The 21,638-nt window shown below is 39.1% G+C and overlaps 1 long non-coding RNA gene across 1 annotated transcript in view; it reads left to right on the top strand.

The window, feature by feature from the left end:
• The first annotated feature begins 5,354 nt into the window (after positions 1 to 5,354).
• Positions 5,355 to 21,638, top strand: part of LOC110597109 (uncharacterized) — a 65,276-nt gene continuing 48,992 nt past the window's right edge. Inside the window, exons 1-3 of the long non-coding RNA XR_002482991.3 lie at positions 5,355 to 5,634; positions 10,698 to 10,810; positions 12,344 to 12,431. This is a non-coding gene — a long non-coding RNA (uncharacterized LOC110597109). The remainder of the gene's footprint in view (positions 5,635 to 10,697; positions 10,811 to 12,343; positions 12,432 to 21,638) is intronic.

The raw sequence follows: 21,638 nt of genomic DNA, 5'->3' as shown, positions 1-21,638 counted from the left end.
AAGAACACCTTATGTGACCAAGTAAGTGTACTGTACATATGACCAGCTGTGTCTCTTCATGGTTCAAGATGCACATTAACATATAACATCACATGGTGTACATTAACCATTCAGTATATTAGCATTTCACATGGTATGTATGCTTATTTCCCCTCCTTGTCATTGCCCTGAGATCATGCTTCTCAAATAGAGTCTCAGAACTTAATTCTCATGTTATGCTTTCTGTTTTCTAGGGAACTTGAGCTAAGACAAGGACCTACAAAAAAAAGACCAAATGAAAACCACAAAAACCTCACCCTTCAAATTCATAGAAATCCTTTGAGTATCTGACCTTAATCATTGTTGTATCTCTACCTACAGAGTAGTGTTCTTTTGCCTACTCCATTCTGTTCCTTCTAAGTATTCTCTGTTCAATCTTGAACAATTTTCTCTAAAATGGCTTCATTTGTCAATATCCTTCTCAAATGTGGTAGTGAAAATGGAATGCCACACATAATATAAAGTTATGCTATTTATTTTATTATGCTTTATTATTTATCTTTATGTGTGCTGAGGCTCAAACCCAGTACCTCACACATGCTAGGTGAGTGCTTTACCACTGAGCCACAACCCTAGCCCCCAAAGTTATGCTTTTAAAAGAAGCATAAACTGAAATCATTTTTATTTTGCTTTAGAAAGAAAAATAAATGTGAGTACACTGAAATAAGACTAGATATTGGGATACTGGATTAGATATGTTGAAAATACTTTTTTTTTTTGCAGATAATCATTATGACTGGAATTAAAGAATTGGAATACAAGGAAATGTCATAGGTTTCTTGGAATTCTTTTATAAGGTCCCTGTATGTAGTATTATTTATAAAATATTTCCATCTGCTTAATCTTATTTGACCCTGATAACCACTGGGTCATACAAATTATCATTGTTTCCATTTTATACATAGGACAATGCAGAGTAATATTTAATGACTTTAGTATCTCATTGATAATATGTAGCCTGATTAGGATTTGAATCTATCTTCAAGCCTCTATTTTCTCTGTGATGCCAAATTTATCCTGATAAATTTTCTCAGTACATTTAGAAAAGTATAAAAATAGTTACAGAGAGTGGACCTATTAATTGAAGATCTCCTTCCCCTATCAGCAAACTGAAGAGTAGTTGACGAATTAGACACTTGGACTCACGAGCACCAAGGCAGCTTGACTGACAGAGTATTGCCAGAGAAAATGGTGGCAGCCCATTATTTCCCCAAGACGCGGCACTCTGGCTACTAAGTCTAATTCCCAACAGTCGTTATACAGGTGGGAACTGGTAAGTAACATTTGCCCTTGTGATACAGGCAGAGTAACTGGAACAAAATACAATTGTGGCAAGACATCTTCATTCTACTTATTCTGTGTACCCAACCAGAGAAGTGGGACTCTGGTTAATTGAGAAATCTAAGATATTGATGAGGCCAGGCTTACCATGAATAGTGAAAGAAAAATATAATCAGCGTCATGCATTTGGCTGAGACTTTAGTGCTACAGAGACTGTGATACCTGCGTGGAAAGCTGCCAAGAAAGGAGTAAAAAAGTGCACTATGCCCTCTGACCTCAACAGGAGCTCTATCATGATTCCTGCTGGGTGGCCATCCATGGGCTCCCATTTATCTCTTAGACTTTTCTAGCAAAAAATCATCCTGCTTCAGATCGAAGACAGAAGATAAACAGTCATGTCTTGTAACCCAGGGAAGTAATGCTAGAAACTGATAGCCCAACACAGCTCAATCAATATCACCAGGCGATGCCCGTTGGTGGGTTTTCATCTAGTTATTTCTCACAGTCAAAGCTCTCCCAGTGGAGAAGCAGTTAAGACATCTTCTGTCTCTTCTCTCTTCCATGGAAAATGTTACTGCTTCAGTTCATGTTCTTGTCATCTCCTGAATGCATTACAGAGAGTCCCCGGCTTACAATGGCCTGACTTACCATTTTTCTGCTTTATTGTGGTCCAAATCAATATGCAGTCAACAGAAACTGAACTTTGAATTTTGATGTCTTCCTGGGCTAATGATATGTGGTCTGATACTCTCTTGCAAGGCTGGGCAGCTGCACCACAATTGCCAGTCAGCCATGGGATCTGACAGCAAACAACTGATACTCTGCAGTATCCTGCACTGCTAGGCTTTTGGTAGGTTGGTTGAATGCAATGCACTTTCCACTTAGGACATTTTAACTTACCATGGGTGCTGACGCATAACAGAATGCCTATTGTCAGTGGAGGGAGTGTCTGTGTAACATAATCCAAGCTAGTTTCTCTACCCATGCTTTCTCCTTTCTCCTGCCCACTCTTGATAGAATAATTATCTATCTTTTTTAAAGATACATCTTTGTGTACATTAGGTCCTTAATTTTTCACTCCTTCCTGAACCTACACCCTTCACCTCAGACTTTGCAGTTCCTACCAAAAAAGGGGAGGAGAAGATCTCCCACCCCTTAATTTTGAGTTTGACCACAAGACTTGTTTCAGCCAATAGAATGGGGTAGAAGTGATGATGTGGTAGTTCCCAGCCCTGGCTTTAAGGAACTTGTAAGATTTTCTTTTTCTTACTTGTGCTTCTGCCATTGCCAGGAGAGGCATATGCCTAGCTTGGTTGTCATTTCCACTGTGAAAAAAATTCTCTAGCATAATTAGATACCCTATTTCCACTCCATCTACAATAATCAGACATTCCTTTCTTTATGCTTTCATGACATTTGGTTGCAGTTTTGGGTATACCCCTCACCCCCAATACTGTATTAGAATTGGTTGCTGTGGCAGACTGACTAGTTGTTTACCTAAATCTGTGTTCCTCCCCTCTTCATGTCACATCACAGATCCTGACGTTGTTCAGTGGGGCAATGTTCCCAGCCAGCCCTGAATCTCTCCCTCTATTTCCCAGGGCTCTGTTGCATGCAGAATAATGCAATTCTGATGGATGTAGTTGTTTTCATTTCTGCCTCCTCCAAAAGGTGCAATGGCCTCTAATAGGGCCAGGAAATAAGTCTTATTCATTTTTGAATCTTTAATGCCCAGCACATAACCGATCCTGATACAGCCTTGTTGAATTGAGTTGAAATATTCGCATGACCTGAGAGCTAAAAATATTTGGGTGTTCTAAGTTAGGTTTAATTCTTGAAAAAATTCTAATTGGTGCATTATAATTTTATACATAATAGTGGGATTGATTATGGTTTCATCTTTTTAGTAGAAATCCTAGAATATCAACCCTCCTTTCTGCCCCTAAACTCACTTCCTTTTAATCTTCTGCCTCTGCCACCATATTGTCATGTACCTTAGGGAGAACTGAAAGAGGTGAACATTGCTAACACTTGAGTCTGAACCCTTGAGGACCCTATTTTACCACCTATACAAACTTAAAGCCAAGGCTAACAAGCTTTCCCTCCTGTTGATGAGTTACTTCTCATTAATACTGGAGTGGGCCAAGATGGTTAGAGGGATAACTCTTTCCTCCCCCTACCTCTGTTGCAGGACCTCCATCCACAATTTGTACCCATATCTGGGTACAAAAGATCTTTTGGATTGAATGTAGTTGAGTTTCTTAAGTAGGTCTGCCAGGATCTGCCTTTTGAGTAGAAAAGGGTGTAATGTTGATCAGAGCACAAAGTTGATGAATTTGACTGAATTATTTGTAGTGTAGTGGTGGAGAGGATGCAAGTACCAGAAGGGACTTCTTGCATCTACTTTCTAAGTTCCTTTTGATAGTAAGGTTCTTTGATTCTAAGAGCCTGCGGTGGTTTGAATACTGAGGGCTCTTCCCCACATCACAGTGGTGAGTCCTCCGAAGGCTCACAGATATCCTCAGGCCTGAAAGTTAATGCCTTAGAGTTGATACACCATTGTTTCAAGATGGAGATCTGTTATGACACACTTTCTCACTTGAAAAGTATTTATCTTTTCAAAGTACTTTGCAGCTTCTGAGACTGCATGGTGGGAACCACAGTTGTCTCTGAGTGCTCACATAGGTTTGGGCCCAGAACCCCCTCAAAACACCCAATATGTGAATGCTTATTCTCTTAAATGAAATGACATAGATTTGCATATAACCTATGCACTTCCTCCCATGTACTTAATTTCTATTTTGAATATAGTTTTATTTGTAATTAATAGCAATTGTACATACTTATGGTGTACATCACGATGCTTTGACAAATTTGTACAATGTGTAATGATAAGATTTGGTAACTATAACCTGAGACATTTGTCATTTTTGTATGTGTATATTGGGATCATTCAAAATCCCCTCTACTAGCTATTTTGAAATATTTAATTAATTGTTGTCAGCTATCGTTGTCCCACAGTGCTGAAGAACATTAGAAGTCATTCCTTCTATTTAACTGTATCCCTGTATCTATTAACCATCCTTTTCCATCCTTCCCTCCCCCCTGGTAACCACACTATTCTATTGTCCATTTATTTGAGATAATTTATTTTTTAGCTTCCATATGTAAGTGAGAAGATTTCATATTTGTTTTTCTGTTCTTGACTTATTTTACTTAACATAATGTCCTCCAGTTCCATCTATGTTGCTGCAAATGACAGAATTTCATTTTTTGTGGCTGAATAATATTCCATTGCTTATACACATTTTCTTTATAATATATATTCTTTATAATATATATAATATATTTATATAATATATATTATATATTCTTTATAATATATATATATATATATATATATATATATATATATATATATACCACATTTTCTTTGTCTATTCATCTGTTATTGGACACTTACCTAGGTTGATTCCATGTCTTGGCTATCGTGAACAGTGCTGCAATAAATATGTGAGTATAGATCTTTCTTTAACATGTCAATTTCAATTCCTTTGGATATATAGCCAGTAGCAGAACTGCAGGATCACATTGTAGTTCTATTTCTAGTTTTTCGAGGCATCTCCATACCATTCTCCATAGTGATTGTATTGATTTACATTCCCACCAACACTGAGAATTTCCCTTTTCCCACATTTTCACCAGCATTTTTGTCTTTTTGACAATTGTTATTGCAACTGCTTCTTATATACTTATGTTATTTTATTTTTTTTGGTACTGGGAATTGAACCAGGGGCACTCAATCATTAAGCCGCATCCCCAGCTCTTTTTATATTTTATTTAGATACAGGGTCTTGCTAAATTTCTTAGGGCCTCACTAAGTTGCTGAGGCTAACATTTGAACTCGTGATCCTCCTGCTTCAGCCTCCCAAGCTACTAGGATTACAGGAGTGCACCTCCACATCTGGTACTTCCTATATACTCTTAACTATATGTAGATTGTTTATAATATCTAATGCAATGTAAATGCTATGTAAACAGCTTTTATACTATATTATTTAGAGAATAATGACAAGAAAAAAAGTATATAGATGCTCAGTACAGGCTCAATTTTTTAAAATATATTTTGATGCTTGGTTAGTTGGATCCATGGATGAGAAGCCCACAGAGACAGAGGGCAACTATATTTTCCCGCTGAGAAGCTGAGCTCCACTGAAGTCAAACAATCTGCCCAAGGTCACTCAGCCAACGTTCTACAGCACCAGTGTCACCAAAGAGACACTATATTCTGAAAGCAATCCTGCCAAGGGCCAGGTGAGCCACAGTGAACAGAACTTGAGCATCTTCTATGTCCCTGGCATTGAACATCTCGGTAGTTCTGGGAAGCAGGTTGAACATTTTGTCCCTTCCTCCAGGGAGTGTGACTGGAGAAATATCCTGAAGTTCTAGGACATCAACCCTGCTTCTTGGCAGGCAGGCAGGTATCTAACAATGTAAGCAGAAGATTTTATCCTGCTTCTTATTATTCTTTGGGGCAAAATTTCTATTTTATCTGATTATGTCAAAAATTTAAAAAATACTTCAATATGCCCAATTTCTATCCTTGTTTTTGGTTAAACCGTCATCCTTTTCTTGGACCTCGTAGCTATAAAATATCTGATTACATTTGTTTGAGATTAAAATTTGAGGTGAAAAGTGTTGGGTAATTATTACCTACTTTTGTGAGAGTATATCTAGTGACAAAAGGAATAAGGTGGTAATGGAAACTTCACTTCCATTTTCTTTAAAGTTGTGAAGAACATAATCCTTTTAAATACCCTGCAAGCTTTATTATATTGTACTATAAAGCATATTTAAGTAATATGTTCATTTAAAAATATCTGTATTGAATATGATTCATATACAATGTCATTCATCCATTTGAAGTATATGATTCAATGTGTTTTAGTATATTCAGAGGGTGGTGTGACTACTATCATAATCTAATTTTTGAACATTCTTTTTTCTTGGAAAGAAACACCATACCTATTAGCAGTCACTTTTTTGTACCATCAATCCAACACTAAACATGTGACTATTTTTTCTTCATATAGTCGCCTATTCTGGATATTTTAAGTAAATGGAATCATACTATATATGGTCTCTTGGAAATAATTTTTAAAATTTTCTATGTTTTCTAGATTTACCCATGTTGTAGCATGTACTAATGCTTCATTATTTTTATGGCTGAATAATATTGAATGAATACCATTTTGTTATTCATTCATCCATTGATGGACAGTTGGGCTATTCCCACTTTTTGGCCATTATAATAGACTAGTATGAATATTAATGTGCAAGTTTTTGCATGTGCTGGAGTTTTCAATTTTCTAGGTTTATGTCTTCCAGTCTTACATCTTGGAATGGAATTGCTGGGTCATATGGTGACATTATGTTTACCTTTTTGAGGAACTGGCAGACTATTTTCAATATATTTATTTCAAGGAAGTCATGGGAGGGAGGGAGGAGAGAGAGAGAGAGAGAGAGAGAGAGAGAGAGAGAGAGAGAGAGAGAGAGAGAAGAGAGAGAGAAAGAAAGAGAAGGGTGTTGGTGCCACTGGGAGCTGTGGTGTATGCTCACCCAGAGCAGCATTGGGTCCCAGGTTCATTGCTGTCATGGGAACAGTTCCAAGCTAATCTATAGAAGTGCAAAAGGTGTTGGTTATGCTTTGCCAAGGCTCCAAGAATGGCCTAGAATCAGAGTTTTTGATTGGGATAAAGATGGAATAGGAGGTTCATTTTTGACCTTGGAACAAGATGGCGAGACCAACACATTTTGTTTGTCAGCTGAGGCAATTGCTGTAAACAACAGACTTCCTGCCAAGGCTCTCCTGGTACCAGCCTGCCCCACTCAATGGCAGGCCTGGCTGGGATAATGTTTTCTGGCCACCTTTGTCCTTTCATCTGCTTAAGCTAGTTACACTGTCACTTTGAGCTCTGGCTTTGCTCTCTCTGGCTCTGATTTCTCTGGAAAGGCTGCTGTCCAGATGTTTAGGTATTTAGCAAATGCACTTTTCTGATGCTTTGGCAGGGTTACTTTCAGATGGGGATGAATATTTGATGCTGTTGGCTGTTGGGAACATGTACACTCAAATGACCAGCAAAGTCCCTGCTTCAAACTCTTTAATTCCTTTTATAATGTCAGCTGATACATCATTTAAAGCAAAACTCATAAAGGAGCAGAGGGAAAGCCATTCCTATATTTGACCTTTGCCCTCTCTTATGGATTATACAAAGGCTTCTCACATTATAGGTAAGATTGCCTTGTTTAGGTCTCTCCAGTGTATAGAGCTGCACTAATGACTGTTTCCATCTTTTTCTAGGTATTTGCTTCTCCCTCTTTAAAACCACCCTTTCCCTACCATACAGAAACTAATCCACTGAGCTCTAGAGCCTGGTCCACTACTTCATGTCTTTTTTAAAAATTAATTAATTAATTAATTTTAATCAGATATATATGACAGAAGAATGCATTTTGATTCATTGTACACAATTGCAGTACAACTTTTCATTTCTAAGGTTGTACACTATGTAGCGTCGCACCTACTTCATGTTTTTGATGCTTTTTAAGCTAAAAATACCTTAGACAATATTTAGATCATCTTCATGGTTTTCAGATTGGTGAACTGATGCTAGAGAGTGGAAAGAACTTCTCAAGGCCACGAGATCAGTGGACAACCTGCCTCACCTCCCACACCTTTCCCACTGCCTCCCTGGCCTCAAACTTTAGTATCCCGAGACTCTGGTACTGCCCACCATTATATCTCCATGTGTCTAACTCAGTGCTAGGAACATGTTCCTAGAACTAGTCTGTCTAGGTTTGGATGCTGACACCAACAAATACTACTTGGGTGTTTGTGTAGAAGTAACTAGCTATCTTTGTCTTACTTTCTTTAAAAAAGGCATCTAAAGGCACTTACCTTAAAGTATCTTTGTAAAAAGTAAATGAATGAATACTTTAAAAGTGAATAGAATAGTGCAGAATAGGGGTTCAAGAAGTTGGCTATTAGCATTATAATTGAATGGTTTATCAACATGTATAAGTTCTGTGATCCTTCCCCCAGGGGTCAGCTTAATGTCCTCCAATCTTGTTAACTCCCTTTTCTAAACAACTACAGCTTCACTCTGGGCTGGGAGGTGGTGCTAAGAAAAGCAGACTGGTGGGGTTGATGCTTTAGATTGGAGGCCTTTTGGGTATAATAATTTCATCCTTGATATTAGTCCAACCTTGGCTATTTCCATGAGGATTTTATGGGCACTTGGAGGGATAAGCACACTCTTTGTGTATGAATAGTTTTTTGCTTCCATTTATCACTAGTCTGTGTTATAGTAGATCTTGTCTCAATCATTTCATTCATGAAAAATCCTTTGTACATTTAATATACTTTTTGTGAGGGTCCCCAACTCCTTTAAGCTTTGCTTAGAAACACTGCAAACAAAGTTTTTAGCATCTCAAAGGGAAGCTTAATCTGATAAAAATGTAAATTGTAGACAACCAGTGCTTTGCTGAACAGTTTACTTCTGGGTATACAGTGTAACTGGCCTAACATGAATGCTGTCATTGGGAGGTTGCCTCTATTCTTGATGGCCTGTGGGCTGGCTGCATTGTGCTTAGGGACCTACAGATCCATTTGAGAGGGTTTGTGGATGGTCTACATCATGTCCAACACTCTTAAAAAGCAGCTCAAACTTATGATGCCCAGGGCCAAAGGAGTGGGCAGAGAAACCTGTGTTCCTTTCCCGCTTCTTTCTGTATCACCTACCCATCCTTTCTCCAATTCCATGAATTCAGGGGTGCTGAGATGAAAGGGGTTCCCCTAGGTTATTGGCCTCCTGGATAGGATACTCCAAGGCAGGAGTATGCCATGGAAAAATGGATGATTCCTAAATGTTGACATTTCAGATGTGACCCTTGTGTCAGAAGGATGCTTAGATAGATGAACCTTCCTGAGACCTTTCCACTTTTAATGTCTAATAGCTACCTGTGATTTTTAAATACCAGTTTGAAGCTTGAAATAATATACTCACTTGGGAAGCTTTTAAAAATAAATTCCCTGGACCATAGAGTTTTCTAGTTAGTGTGGCTTCAGTACAGCCCAGGAATCTTTATTTTTATAAAAGATCCCCCTAACAATTCTATTGTATAGTCAGGCCTGCAAACATCTCACTCAGGGGCTCTCATTCTGGGCTGCACATTGGCATCACTCTCTAGGAATCTTTTTAACAAAGTGCCCATGCCATGCTGCACCCCTGGACACTGGTTTCATTTGTTTGCATGAGATGTACTTTGGGGCTCAGTATTTTTTTAAAGGTTGCCAAGTGAATCAAGGTGCAACCAAAGTCGAGAGCCATTAAAAAATTGAAAGCTGACTATTGACTACTCCTTTTTTAAGATTGTGATGAACTTACTGCCGGCAGGTGCCACAGTAGAGACCACCCACTCCAGTGGTTCCCAACCCCTTCTGTTTTATATAGACCAGTACACTTCAAAAGATACTTTGAGGACTCACAAAGTGTTGATTTTTTTTTACCACTTTTAATTTTGCCAAGCTGAGACCTTAAAGCCAAAAACTAGATTCAGCTGTCATTTATTCGTGCCATTATTTAATTTAAAAAATGAAGTTGTAACATTATGTATTAGATAGACCTGAGGTCAAGCTAAAGGACAGTCCTTAAGACTGAATGTGTCTGACATTAAGAGGGACTTGCTACACAGTCCTTATCTTTCCTCATTTCTGTGAGAACTGTGTTATGGACCAGGATCGGTTCAAGTGCAGTTGACCTCTGAGCCAAATTCATAATTTTATGTGGCCGGAAATTGAGACCTGGAGAAAGGAAAGCAGTTGGTTCAGGTCCCATTGGAGGCAGCAACAAGGCTGGGACTAGAACTTGCTCTCCTGATGTCCTGGTCACATACTCCATACGAGGCTCTGAGGCTAAGTCTGACATCCCAAGGTCTTCCCATTTGACGTGCATGGGGAAGAGCCTCTGGGAGTGACTGCTCAGTCTTCCCAGCCACCCTCAGGCACACTTAGAACAGATGCCAGGGCTACCAAAGAAAGAGCTCTGTGACAAGGCGTCATCCTCAAACCTTTAGCAATGATGGAGCATGATTATGTGGGTCTTTGGAGTGACAGAGGGGAAACTTCTGTTGCAAAACAGAGGTGTATATTACAGTTCTGTCACACTAGGACACTGTGCTTTGAACATTAAAACTCTGTGAAGAATTAATTTTCTGATTATCTCCTGCAGAGTCGCAGCCATCTCTTCCCCTATGTTGCTGTTATTTTTAATAAGTCAACAAATTGTCTAATTCTCTTGGAAATTCTTTGATTTTAGGAAATGGACATTTTACACAATTGCCTTGGAGAAGTTAAAAAAAACCAGATTTCCAAATGCATTATCAATAAGTAGGACATTCTGATCCTGAGATTGGAAATGGAGAAGACATGGTGAGTTTTGGGGTTCAGAGGTTCAATTCAGTAAGTGAAGGAGGTGAGGGAGAATGGACATTAGCATAAAGCTTATTTCCACTGAAGGACTGGAGGAGGGACTGTGGAGTGCAGGCCGAGAGACAACTTGGATCTCAAGTCCACCTGAAGTAGTCAAGTTCACTGCCTTGAACTGCCGGGGAATGGAGGGGGACAGGGACCTACTCAAGTGCCACCCTTGAGCTGTCCTAGAGGGCAGAGCTATGACTTATTGTCTCCTAACACAGTTCTGGTAATACCTATTTTGTTGAAATGAAGTGGCTTTTAGGGACCCAAAGGCATTTCCCTACATTGAAATCAGGTGATATCTAGAAATCCAGACTTAACCAGGGCAGTTTTGCGGGGGTGGGAAGAGTGAGCCTTGGAGCAGTCAGGAGGGAGTTGTGTCTGCCACGAAGCCATTGGATGGCTGCCCTGAAAATGGGTCATGAAGGTGCCCTCAATGAGAGGGAGGAACATAGAAATGTCATCGACCTCATAATTTTGCTGAAATCTGGCTCTGCTTCCTCAGCCCATTCTTCTGAAACCTATTTCCTGGAGCCAAACACTGCAGGATTATTACCCCAGCTCCAAATCCCTCTGGAAATTCAGGTTCCTCTGGGATCCCACCTTCTAGAGGTAAAACAGTGAACTCAGTTCCCTTTAAAACCATCATCTGGCTTAATTTTTGACCTCTTTCCTAATTTCTAATTTAGTCAGATAAACCCACATACCTTAAAACCATGCCCTGCCACCCCCCCCATTGGTTTCTAGGCTCATTTAAGTACCATTGGAAGGGAGGAAGGGAGCTCCCTGCTTAGCTGGCTCCCTGCACTGGGGCACCCTGTCTCTCAGGAACATGGAGACAAGACACCTACCCTGTCTGCCATGAGGAAGGTGAAGGGAGCAGGGGAGCCCAGAGCCACGGAAGTGAAAGTGTTATGTGAAAGGTTGAAACAAAACACTTATTTCAATTAGAAGCAACTGGTGGAGACCTGGGAGATAAATGATGGGGCTCGGGTCACAGCAGATAGTGGTGGAGTTGGGCTAGAACAGGTTCCTTATCCCCTAGGCAGCAGCACTTTAGTCACTAGATTACACTGACCTTCTGATTGTCTGGTGGAATGGACTCATCTCTTCCCAAGCTTAGGCTCTCTGTGCATGTGTGTGTGTGTGTGTGTGTGTGTGTATGTGTATATATATACATATATATATGCACTTACACATATAATTATTTTTGTTCAATATGGATATTAAAGGTCTTAGGCTATAGTAGTTTCTAGGGACTAATTTGAAAAATCTCTACTGCCTCTGTGTGTGTGTGTGTGTGTGTGTGTGTGTGTGTGTGGTATGTGTGTGTGTTTGTGTGCATTTAGTAATGCGTATGTCTTTGTGTGTTTCTGTATTATGTGTGTATTTTAGCTGGGGTGGGGTCAACTGAGCTGGGGAGAAGGAGGATCAGGAGGAATAATTCCAGGTGTCAGAGTGCCCAACCTCTGTTCTGAATTCTGCCAGGAACACTACCCCAGGAGCCCCAGCCCCTCCAGACTGGACCTGGGCGTGGACTGAGACTGGGAGCCACTGCCCTCTGCTGTACTAAGAGGTGAGTGCTTCTGACTTGCCAGCTTCACCTTGTCCTAGGTGGGGCCAGGGATGAAATAGAAGCCTGTTCCCCACGGAGTACAGGATCAGCTGATCCATAGGTGTTGGGGGGTCCTTTCACTCTTCTTTGAAGTTCTTAGCTGCAGGTGGTAGGGCAAAAGTACCTGACACTTGATTGTGGGTGGGGTCAGTCATTATTCTAGGGCCTCCCCAGGCAAGATCTGAAGATACTGGAAGCTTCCTGGTGTCATTGGAGGGTCAACACTCACATTTTTCCAATGCCACTCAAATTGAATACTCTTAAGGGGAAAGCCTCTGTTGGCTTTGGGCCAACCTTCTCATCTGTAATCACAGCACCCTGAGGGGAGAAGTCAAATACTGCTTCTGAATACGAGCTATCTACATTTGCACAGGGCACTATAATTTGTCAGCTCTATTCTCATGGGTCATCTCAGATGATCTTTATAAACCTGAAAGATAATCAGCACATCGATTATTCTTCTCACTTCACAGATGGGAAAACTGAGGCCCAGAAGGTTTACTGACCTTTGATTGACTTGGATGTGATTAGTTAAGACATAAAATGTACCTCCAGCTGGAATGAAATTCATCAGACTTTAGATTAAAATAAATTATGCTTCAAAACAGTGCCAAGCAAAACACTCAGTAATTAACAGGGACAGAATTCATAGCAGTGCTGTCCAGCTGCTTTCTAACAACTCTGGGGCCTGAGCTTATAGCTTAGCTCAGGTTCTAGAGCACATCCATTTTTACCAGGGTCACCAGAGCATCTCATGGTTGCTAACTGTTTCACTGACACTTATTTTCTTTTCAATAATAATAATGTTTATAGTTTTATGGTGTTAAATTTAAAATAATATATCTTGTTATATCCTCCTAATCTGTTTATAATACAAAGGCAGTAGTTATTATGGCTCCTGTTTTGCTGTTGCAGAAACTAAGGTCGGAAGAATTTTCATACCTTAGCAATTGATGTTTGCTTTCATGGTCTTTGTGCTCATGGAACTCACAGTCAAGTAGGGGAGAAAGACGCACAGATAAATGCCTGCTTGAGTAGATAATGAATGTATATTATGAGTGTCATGAACTTGAGCAGGCACTATCAGCATGAATGGCAGGGTTCCTACCTGGTTGAGGCTGCAGAGAAGTTTCCCTGGAATCCATGGGTTAAGTGGAATTGGCTAAGAATATGGGGTTGAAACTCAGGGCACAGAGTAGTCCAGGCAGAGGTACTGGCAGTGTGATGGTCCTAAAAAAGGAGGTTTCTTGGAACATCCAAGGTTCTGAGAAATCCAGTGCAGTGGAACAGAGAATAAAGGAGAGTGGTCTAAGGCGAGACTGATGAGGCCATATAGTATAAGTTAATCTTTCAGCCCAATCACACACCCAGGTGGAGGCAAGATGGGAACTAAAATGGTATTAGCTTTTGGTGAGTCCTTAATCTCTGTAATACTGTTCTCCCGCATTCTTCTACTTTCTATGCAAACCTATGGGCCTCAATTTTCCAGGACCATAGCTCCTCCCATCTCTGTCTCATGCTTCAGCTGTGTTCCCAACAGTATGTGTACTCCTTTGTCTCACAAATCAAACCCCTAATACTGCTTAAGCTGGGGGTTTGTCAACAGGTGAGGTACTTGAAAACCACTGCCTACTATATTATCAAGTGTTGGGGACTTGGCAAACTCGGCAAAGTATGGTAGAACTTTCTGTGATGGCAGAATGTTCTTTGCACTGTCCTATATTGTAGCCTTTAGTTATGTGGCCAGCATTGACTGGGAAATGATTTTTTTTAGTTAACTTTATTTTGAACTTATATGGCCACATATGTCTAGTGGGCTACCATATTGAACCATGAAGCTCTAGCTATTTGTTTCCATTCTGGAGCGTGGGATCGATATTGCCGGAGACATTCCAATATTTTAAGAGAAGCCAGATCACTGAATTCTCATTTGAAATATTCTGATTTTAAAATTTTGGCAACAAATTGAAATTTTAAAGATATACTGTGGTACTCCTGCCTCTGGGAAGATGGAGTAGATTTTCTTATTCCTCTTGCTAAGTACAAAAAAATCCAGAATGTGATATATATATATCTCGTATCTATCTCTATACATCTCTATCTCAAGATCTTGGGACCTGTTATGGTTTGGATCTCAAATGTCCTAGAAAGGTTCATATGCTAAAGACTTTGTCACCCATCTGTGGCACTTTCTAGGTGCTGGGGCCTAGTGGAAGAAAGATGGTTCATTGAAGGCACACCCTTGAAGGCAATATTGGGACCAGGGCCCCTTCCTCTCATTCTTGGCTTCCTGGCTGCCCTGAGATGACAGCTTTGCTCCACTACATGCTCCCTACCACAGTGTTCTACCTCACCATAGGCCCAAATCCAATGAAGCCAAGTAACTTTGGTCTAAAACCTCTGAAACTATGAATTAAAATAAAGCCTTTCTCCTTTTAAGTTGATTATCTGAGGGTGTTCATCATGGCTAGGGATAGTGGACTAATAGTATACCCAAGGTGAGACACAGTGGTCAGTTCTCTGGGTTTTCTTTTCTTTTTTTGTGCCTAAATTTTTTTATTAGTTGTTGAAAACATTACAAAGCTCTTGACATATCATATTTCATACATTTGATTCAAATGGATTATGAACTCCCATTTTTACCCCATATACATATTGCAGATTCACATCAGTTACACATCCACTTTTTTACATACTGCTATACTAGTGTCTGTTTTATTCTGTTGCCTTTCCTATCTTCTACTATCCCCCCTCCCCTCCTCTCCCCTCCACTCCCATCTTCTCTCTCTACCCCATCTACTGTAATTCATTTCTCTCTCTTGTTTTTTTTACCCTTTCCCCTCACTTCCTCTTATATGTAATTTTTGTAAAACAATGAGGGTCTCCTTCCTTTACCATGCAATTTCCTTTCTCTCTCTCTTTCCCTCCCCTCTCTCGTCCCTGTTTAATGGTGATCTTCTTCTCATGCTTATCCTCCCTATTCTGTTCTTAGTTGCTCTCCTTATATCAAAGATGACGTTTGGCATTTATTTTTTAGGGATTGGCTAGCTTCACTTAGCATAATCTGCTCTAGTGCCATCCATTTCCCTGCAAATTCCATGATTTTGTCATTTTTATTGCAGAGTAATACTCCATTGTGTACAAATGCCACATTTGTTTTTATCCATTCATCTATTGAAGGGCATCTGGGTTGGTTCCACAGTCTAGCTATTGTGAATTGTGCTGCTATGAACATCGTTGTAGCAGCATCCCTATAATACGCTGTTTTAAGGTCTTTAGGGAATAGTCCAAGAAGGGGAATAGCTGGGTCAAATGGTGGTTCTATTCCCAGCTTTCCAAGGAATCTCCATACTGCTTTCCAAATTGGCTGCACCAGTTTGCAGCCCCACCAGCAATGTACAAGTGTACCCTTTTCCCCACAACCTTGCCAGAACTTGTTGTTGTTTGGGTTTTCTTTTTATGTCACCTATCTCAGCTTTGGAACTGAAGAAGTCAGCAAACCAGAAACACTGATGGGCACAGAAAACCTGAGTCCTAACAAAAGCTTGAACTTTCTGGCCAAAGAAAAAAGAGGGAAGCCCAGCCACATAGAAAACTTTCCGACAAAACTACTCCAGTCAATAACTAGAGAAAACCTATAGTGTCACTCCCACTGTGCAGACAAAGGCCAACTGGAGAGCTTCGACTTCCACCCTCATGAGGCTGTAATAAGTCGCCAACATCCCTGCTGAAGTGGTTCCAAATGAAGCCACATGGGGAACTGAAACTTCATTTCCATGAGCTCATGGCCAGCTCTCCTTCCCACCCATGCAACCATGGTGTCAGTGGAGACCCCTTGGGGAAGATGGGAGCTTGGAAATCCACTGCCACCTGGTAGTAATGAGGTTCTCCTTTCCTTCCTTGTGGGGCGGTTCCTGAGAAGGTCTTGCAGAAAATCAGGAATTTCAAATGACAACACTCTTAGACTGTGACAAGATATGCACATATAATGTTATACCAAATAAATTACTAATCAATAAAAAGTCATAAAAATGTACTTAAGGGGCTGGGGTTGTGGCTCAGTGGTAGAGCACTTGCCTAGCACATGCAGGACCCTATGTTCAATTCTTAGCATCACATATAAATAAATAAAATAAAGGTATAAATTTTTTTAAAAGTACTTAAAACAATATTAGGTAAATAAAAATGAATTTCTAAAAAATAATCAAGGAAGGCAGAAAGACAAGAGAGGCTAGGCAAAAGAAAAAAGGCAAGTAGAAGAAAGAGGGGAACAATAAATAAATAAATAGTGGAACAGAAAAAAAAAAAGCAAAATGGCAGACTTCAGACTTAAATCCTACTGAAATTTTCTCCCTAAGACTAAGAAGGAAGCAAGAATGTCCACTGTCAGCACATTTAATATAGTGCTAGAACTTCATTAAGTGCAATAAGGCAGGAAAAGAAAATAAAAGTAAGTCACCTCAGAAGGGAACATGACATGATTGTCTATTTGGAAAATCTTAAGAAGTCCATAAAACAAAACAAATAAAACTCCTATACTAATAAGTGAATTTGGCAAGATCACAAGATGTAGGTTAAACGTGAAAAACATTCTAGCAGGGCTGGGGGGTTGTGACTCAGTGGTAGAGCGCTTGCCTTGCATGCATGAGGCCCTGGGTTCAATCCTCAGCACCACATATAAATAAATAAATAAATAAAATAAAGATATTGTGTCCATCTACAACTAAAAAAATATTATTAAAGAAACATTCTAGCAATGAATACATAGACACTGAAATTAAAACTACAATAACATTTATAGTAATTAAAAATTAAAATACTCGGTTGTACATCTAATAAAACCTGCACAGGACTTACATTGTGAATGCTGATAAGTATAATCAAAGATCTAAATAAATGGAAAAAATATGTATTCGTGGATTGGAGAACTCAACATAGTAAACACAAGGACTGGAAACTCATGGTTTGAAAAACTCAACATAGTAAAAATGTCACTTCTCCCCAAATTGATGTGCAAGTTTAACAAAATTCCTATCAATATCTTGGCAAGATTTTATTTGTAAATATAGATAAGAATATTCCAAACAGTATATAGAAAGGTAAAAGAACTCTAATAGCTTAGAAAATATTGAAAAGGAAGAGTAAAGCAGAAAAAAAAACCAGTCTACCCAATTTCAAAACTTAGATAGCTACAGTAATAAAGTTTGCATCTTAATTATGTTGTCAGAGGAATATACACATAGATCAATGGAACAGAATAGAAACCCAGAAATAGACTTCCACAAATATGCCCAACTGATATTTTGCAAAGGTGTTAAAGCAACTCAGCAGAGAGAAAAAAAATAGTAGCCTTTTCAACAAATGGAGGCTGGAGTAACAGAGTTATCAGGAAGTTAAAAAATAAGAACATTGCCTTTCTCACATATTTTACAAAACTTTGCCTAGATGAGCTTATGTATAAAATGTAAAACTGTAAAACTTTTAGAACAAAATATAGGAGAAGTTATTCAGTATCTAGGGTTAGGCAAAGAGTTCCTAGACAAAAACATAATCCATAAAAAAGAAACATTAATGAATTGAACTTCATTAAAAATAAAAATGTCTGTGAGAGGCTGTTAAGAAGATGAATAGACAAGCTGTGTACTGGAAGAAAATAACTGCAACCACATGTCCAATACACAGAGCTAGTACCTAGAACACACAATATAAAGAACTTTCAAAACTCAACATCCATCTACAGGTGACAAATAAGCATGTGAAAAGACTTCAACATAGTCAGCCATTGGGGAAATGCTAATTTAAACCCCAAGGAGATGTCACTGCACAACCATCAGTGTAGCTAAAAATAAAGGGAGTGACAGTACTAAACCCTATTGAGGATCTAGAGAAACCAGATGACTCATACAATGCAGGTGCGATTGTAAAGTAGTATAACAACCTTGGAAAACAGTTTGTCAGTTTGTTAAAATACTAAGCATGCAACCACCATGTAGCCCAGTATTTGCATTCTTGGCCATTATCACAGAGAGATGAAGACTGTGTTCACATAAAAACCTACATGAATGTGTTAATACAGCCCCTTCATGATAGCAAAAATCGGAAACAGCCTAGAGGTCCTTGACTGGGTTAATGTTTTTTTAAAAAAAGGTACAAAAAAGTAGAGTAAATGGATCAGGGGGAGAGAGAGTGGAAGGTGCAGAGCAATGAGAATGATCAGATTATGATGTGTGCATGTATAAATATGGCATAATAAATCCAACTATTATATATAATTCTAATGCACCAATTTCAAAACAGATACACCTATACCATGGAATACTGCTCAGCAATAAAAAAGAGCAAATCAATGATACATGCAACAAAGAATTAGGTGGAGCAAACCCTCCATCATTTCATACTATATGATTTTATTTATATGAAGTCTTGAAATGCTAAAATTATACGAATGGAGAACAGATTAGTGGTTGCCAGGGATTAAAGGGGAACGAAGGCAGAAAGTTAATATGGTACCTCTCACAGAAGTGATATGTGTGATCTTGAGTTGTGTTGATGGAAGTGTTTGATATTTTTATGTAATATTTGTAATATTTGCAAATATCCTAGTTGCAATATTGTTCTTCAGTTTACCATCGTTCCTCAATGTTACCATTTAGGAAAAACCCAGTTTCTCCTACTGTATTCCCACAATGCAGATCACTTCTGTGATCCCAGGGTATGTGTGGGTTTCTCTCCGTCAGCAAGTAGGCAATCAGTTCTGCAGAGGACACCAGCTGAGTGTCCTCAAATGCAACTTAACTCTTCTGCTATCTCAGATCCCACAGGTTGAGGCCTCAGTCCTATGACTGCTCCCTCTTCAGGACTGGTCACAAGTCCAGGTCTCAATAGAACTTCTAACCAACTGGGGTTTCCATGATCCCCACATTGGGTTCAATTGATTTACTAGTGTGGCCCATAGAACTCAAGGAAACACTATGCTTACATTTACAGTTTATAATAAAAGACATTTTAAAGGATACAAATAAGTAGCCAGATGAAGGGACACAGAGCTTGAGGTCTGGAAGGGTCCTAAGCTGAGGTGCTTCCATTCCTGGGGAGCTGAGGTGCACTTTCCTCCCAGCATGTAAATCTGCATGAGTTCAGCTGTCCAACAGACCTCAGAACCCGGTCCATTTGGGGTTTTTATGAAAACCTCATTCAGGAATATGATTGACTGATTAGGGAAAACAAGCAAGGCTTGTACAGATTCTTCTTGACCTCTCTAGGCAGCATCCCTTACTCCAGGGTATTAAGTAGGACCTTCTGAAACAGGGGTCTTATGATCTGCTGTCAGATAGGGGAGATCAGAGAATTTCTTCTTGGCCAGCTCTAAGACAGAAAGGCAGGGAATATTATAATTTTTTTTTTGTTTTGTTTTTATGACCCACCTTGGGAAAAGAAATTCAGGTTTCTCTCATCTGGCTTGGGGAGAAAAAGGAGCAGGTGAAAGGAAGACAGAAGGAGAGAGAGAGAGAGAGAGAGAGAGAGAGAGAGAGAGAGAGAGAGGAACAGGAGAACTTGTGCACAAGCCAGTGGGGGGTTAGAGGGAGGGAGAAACACACGATAGCTCTCTGAGGGTCTAAAGTGCCCCAAGATTATAACAAAAGACTGTCTTCTACTTTTATCACTCTGAAGCTACTCCAAACCCAGTTAGGGACCAATGACAAAAGGTCAATTACTTTAGTTCTGCTGTTCTAGTCATTTAGGAAATAGCAAGAATTATGGTAGATATGAGTCAGAAGCCATGGATGAAAGTGACATATCTAAATCATGATAGCACAGAGCCTAATCTTACAGCTGATTGCTTTTCCTCACTTACGGTAGATTGTTTCTTCTTGAGTTGTCAGTTTTGCAATGTGAACTTAACTTCAGTGAGACTTTATCTTTAGGAACCCCATGAAGACCGTGTTAAGAGTGTTTCCTCTTTTCCATTAATTAAGCCAGGCACCCCAGGAGAAGTACCAGTTGGGGACCATTTGTAATGTTAATTTCTTGGCTTGGGGATTCCTAAGCTATACAGGTAATATAGATGTGGACCCCAAATTAATGTAGTTATGTGTTGTAGTGGAGACCACTTTATTTTCTCTTCTATCCAAGGTTGATTTCTATCCAGGTTGATTTTTATTTCTTCCTTATTTTTTCTTTCAGTTAGTTGTAATTTTTCAAACATTTATCTTTTTAGATTTCTATTCTTTAGTATTTTGAGTGTTCATTTTATACCGTTTCTTTGTGGTTATTCAAAATATTATATACATTTCATGTATCATTAATAGTGTCAATATTTTGCCACTTTTAGTGAAGTATGGAAACCTTTCCTTTTAGTTCCCTTTATCATTCTCAGTTTTAAATATTATTGTTTTGGCATTGGAAGGGGTTTTAATTTTTGTTATTAAATATTATTCATGAAATTTACAAGGATGGATGTATATATATTCTATCATATGTACCCATATTTTTGTTCTTTCATTCTTCTGGAAACTTGAAGTTTCCTTCTTTTGTCATGTCTTTTCTGAAGAATTCTTAAGGGAAGTTCTTGTGACACATTCCTCCACGTTCATTTGAGAATGTCTTGATTTCTACTTTATTTCTGCAGGATAGTTTTGCTGGATAAGACATTTATGGTCCACAGTCCTTTTCTTCCAGCACTTAAAAAATGTCATACCCTTCCTCTGGAGAGAGTTTCTGATGAGAAATCTGCTGTCATTCAAATTGTCTTTCATATGTGGTTAAACTAACAATTTTTCCCAGCTACCTTCAAGATTTTTTTCTTTGTCTTTAATTTTCAGAAATTTAATTATGTTGTGTGTTGGCTCTGTTTCTTTGGATTTATCCAATGGAGGATTGGTTCATCTTTTGAATCTGTAGACTGATGTTTTTTACCAAGTTTGGGGACTCTCCATTGGTTATTTCTTTAAATATCCCTTCAACTCTACTCTCTTTTTCCTTGTCTTCTGATCCAGTGATATGTAAGTTGGGTATTTTGTTATTAACTCACAAGGTCCCCGAGGCTCTGTATTTGTTTTTTTAGTTTCTTTTATTTTTTGTTGCTTTTTAGTTTATTTTCAAAGTTTCTGTTTTACTTGTTGTTCAGATTGTGTGAATTTTATTGATTTGTCCTCAAGTTCCCTGACT

This window comes from Ictidomys tridecemlineatus, chromosome 15 (genome assembly GCF_052094955.1).
Source record: "Ictidomys tridecemlineatus isolate mIctTri1 chromosome 15, mIctTri1.hap1, whole genome shotgun sequence".
Taxonomy (NCBI): domain Eukaryota; kingdom Metazoa; phylum Chordata; class Mammalia; order Rodentia; family Sciuridae; genus Ictidomys; species Ictidomys tridecemlineatus.
Note: the sequence above shows the minus strand (reverse complement) of the source record. Positions and strands in the feature narration are given on the sequence as shown.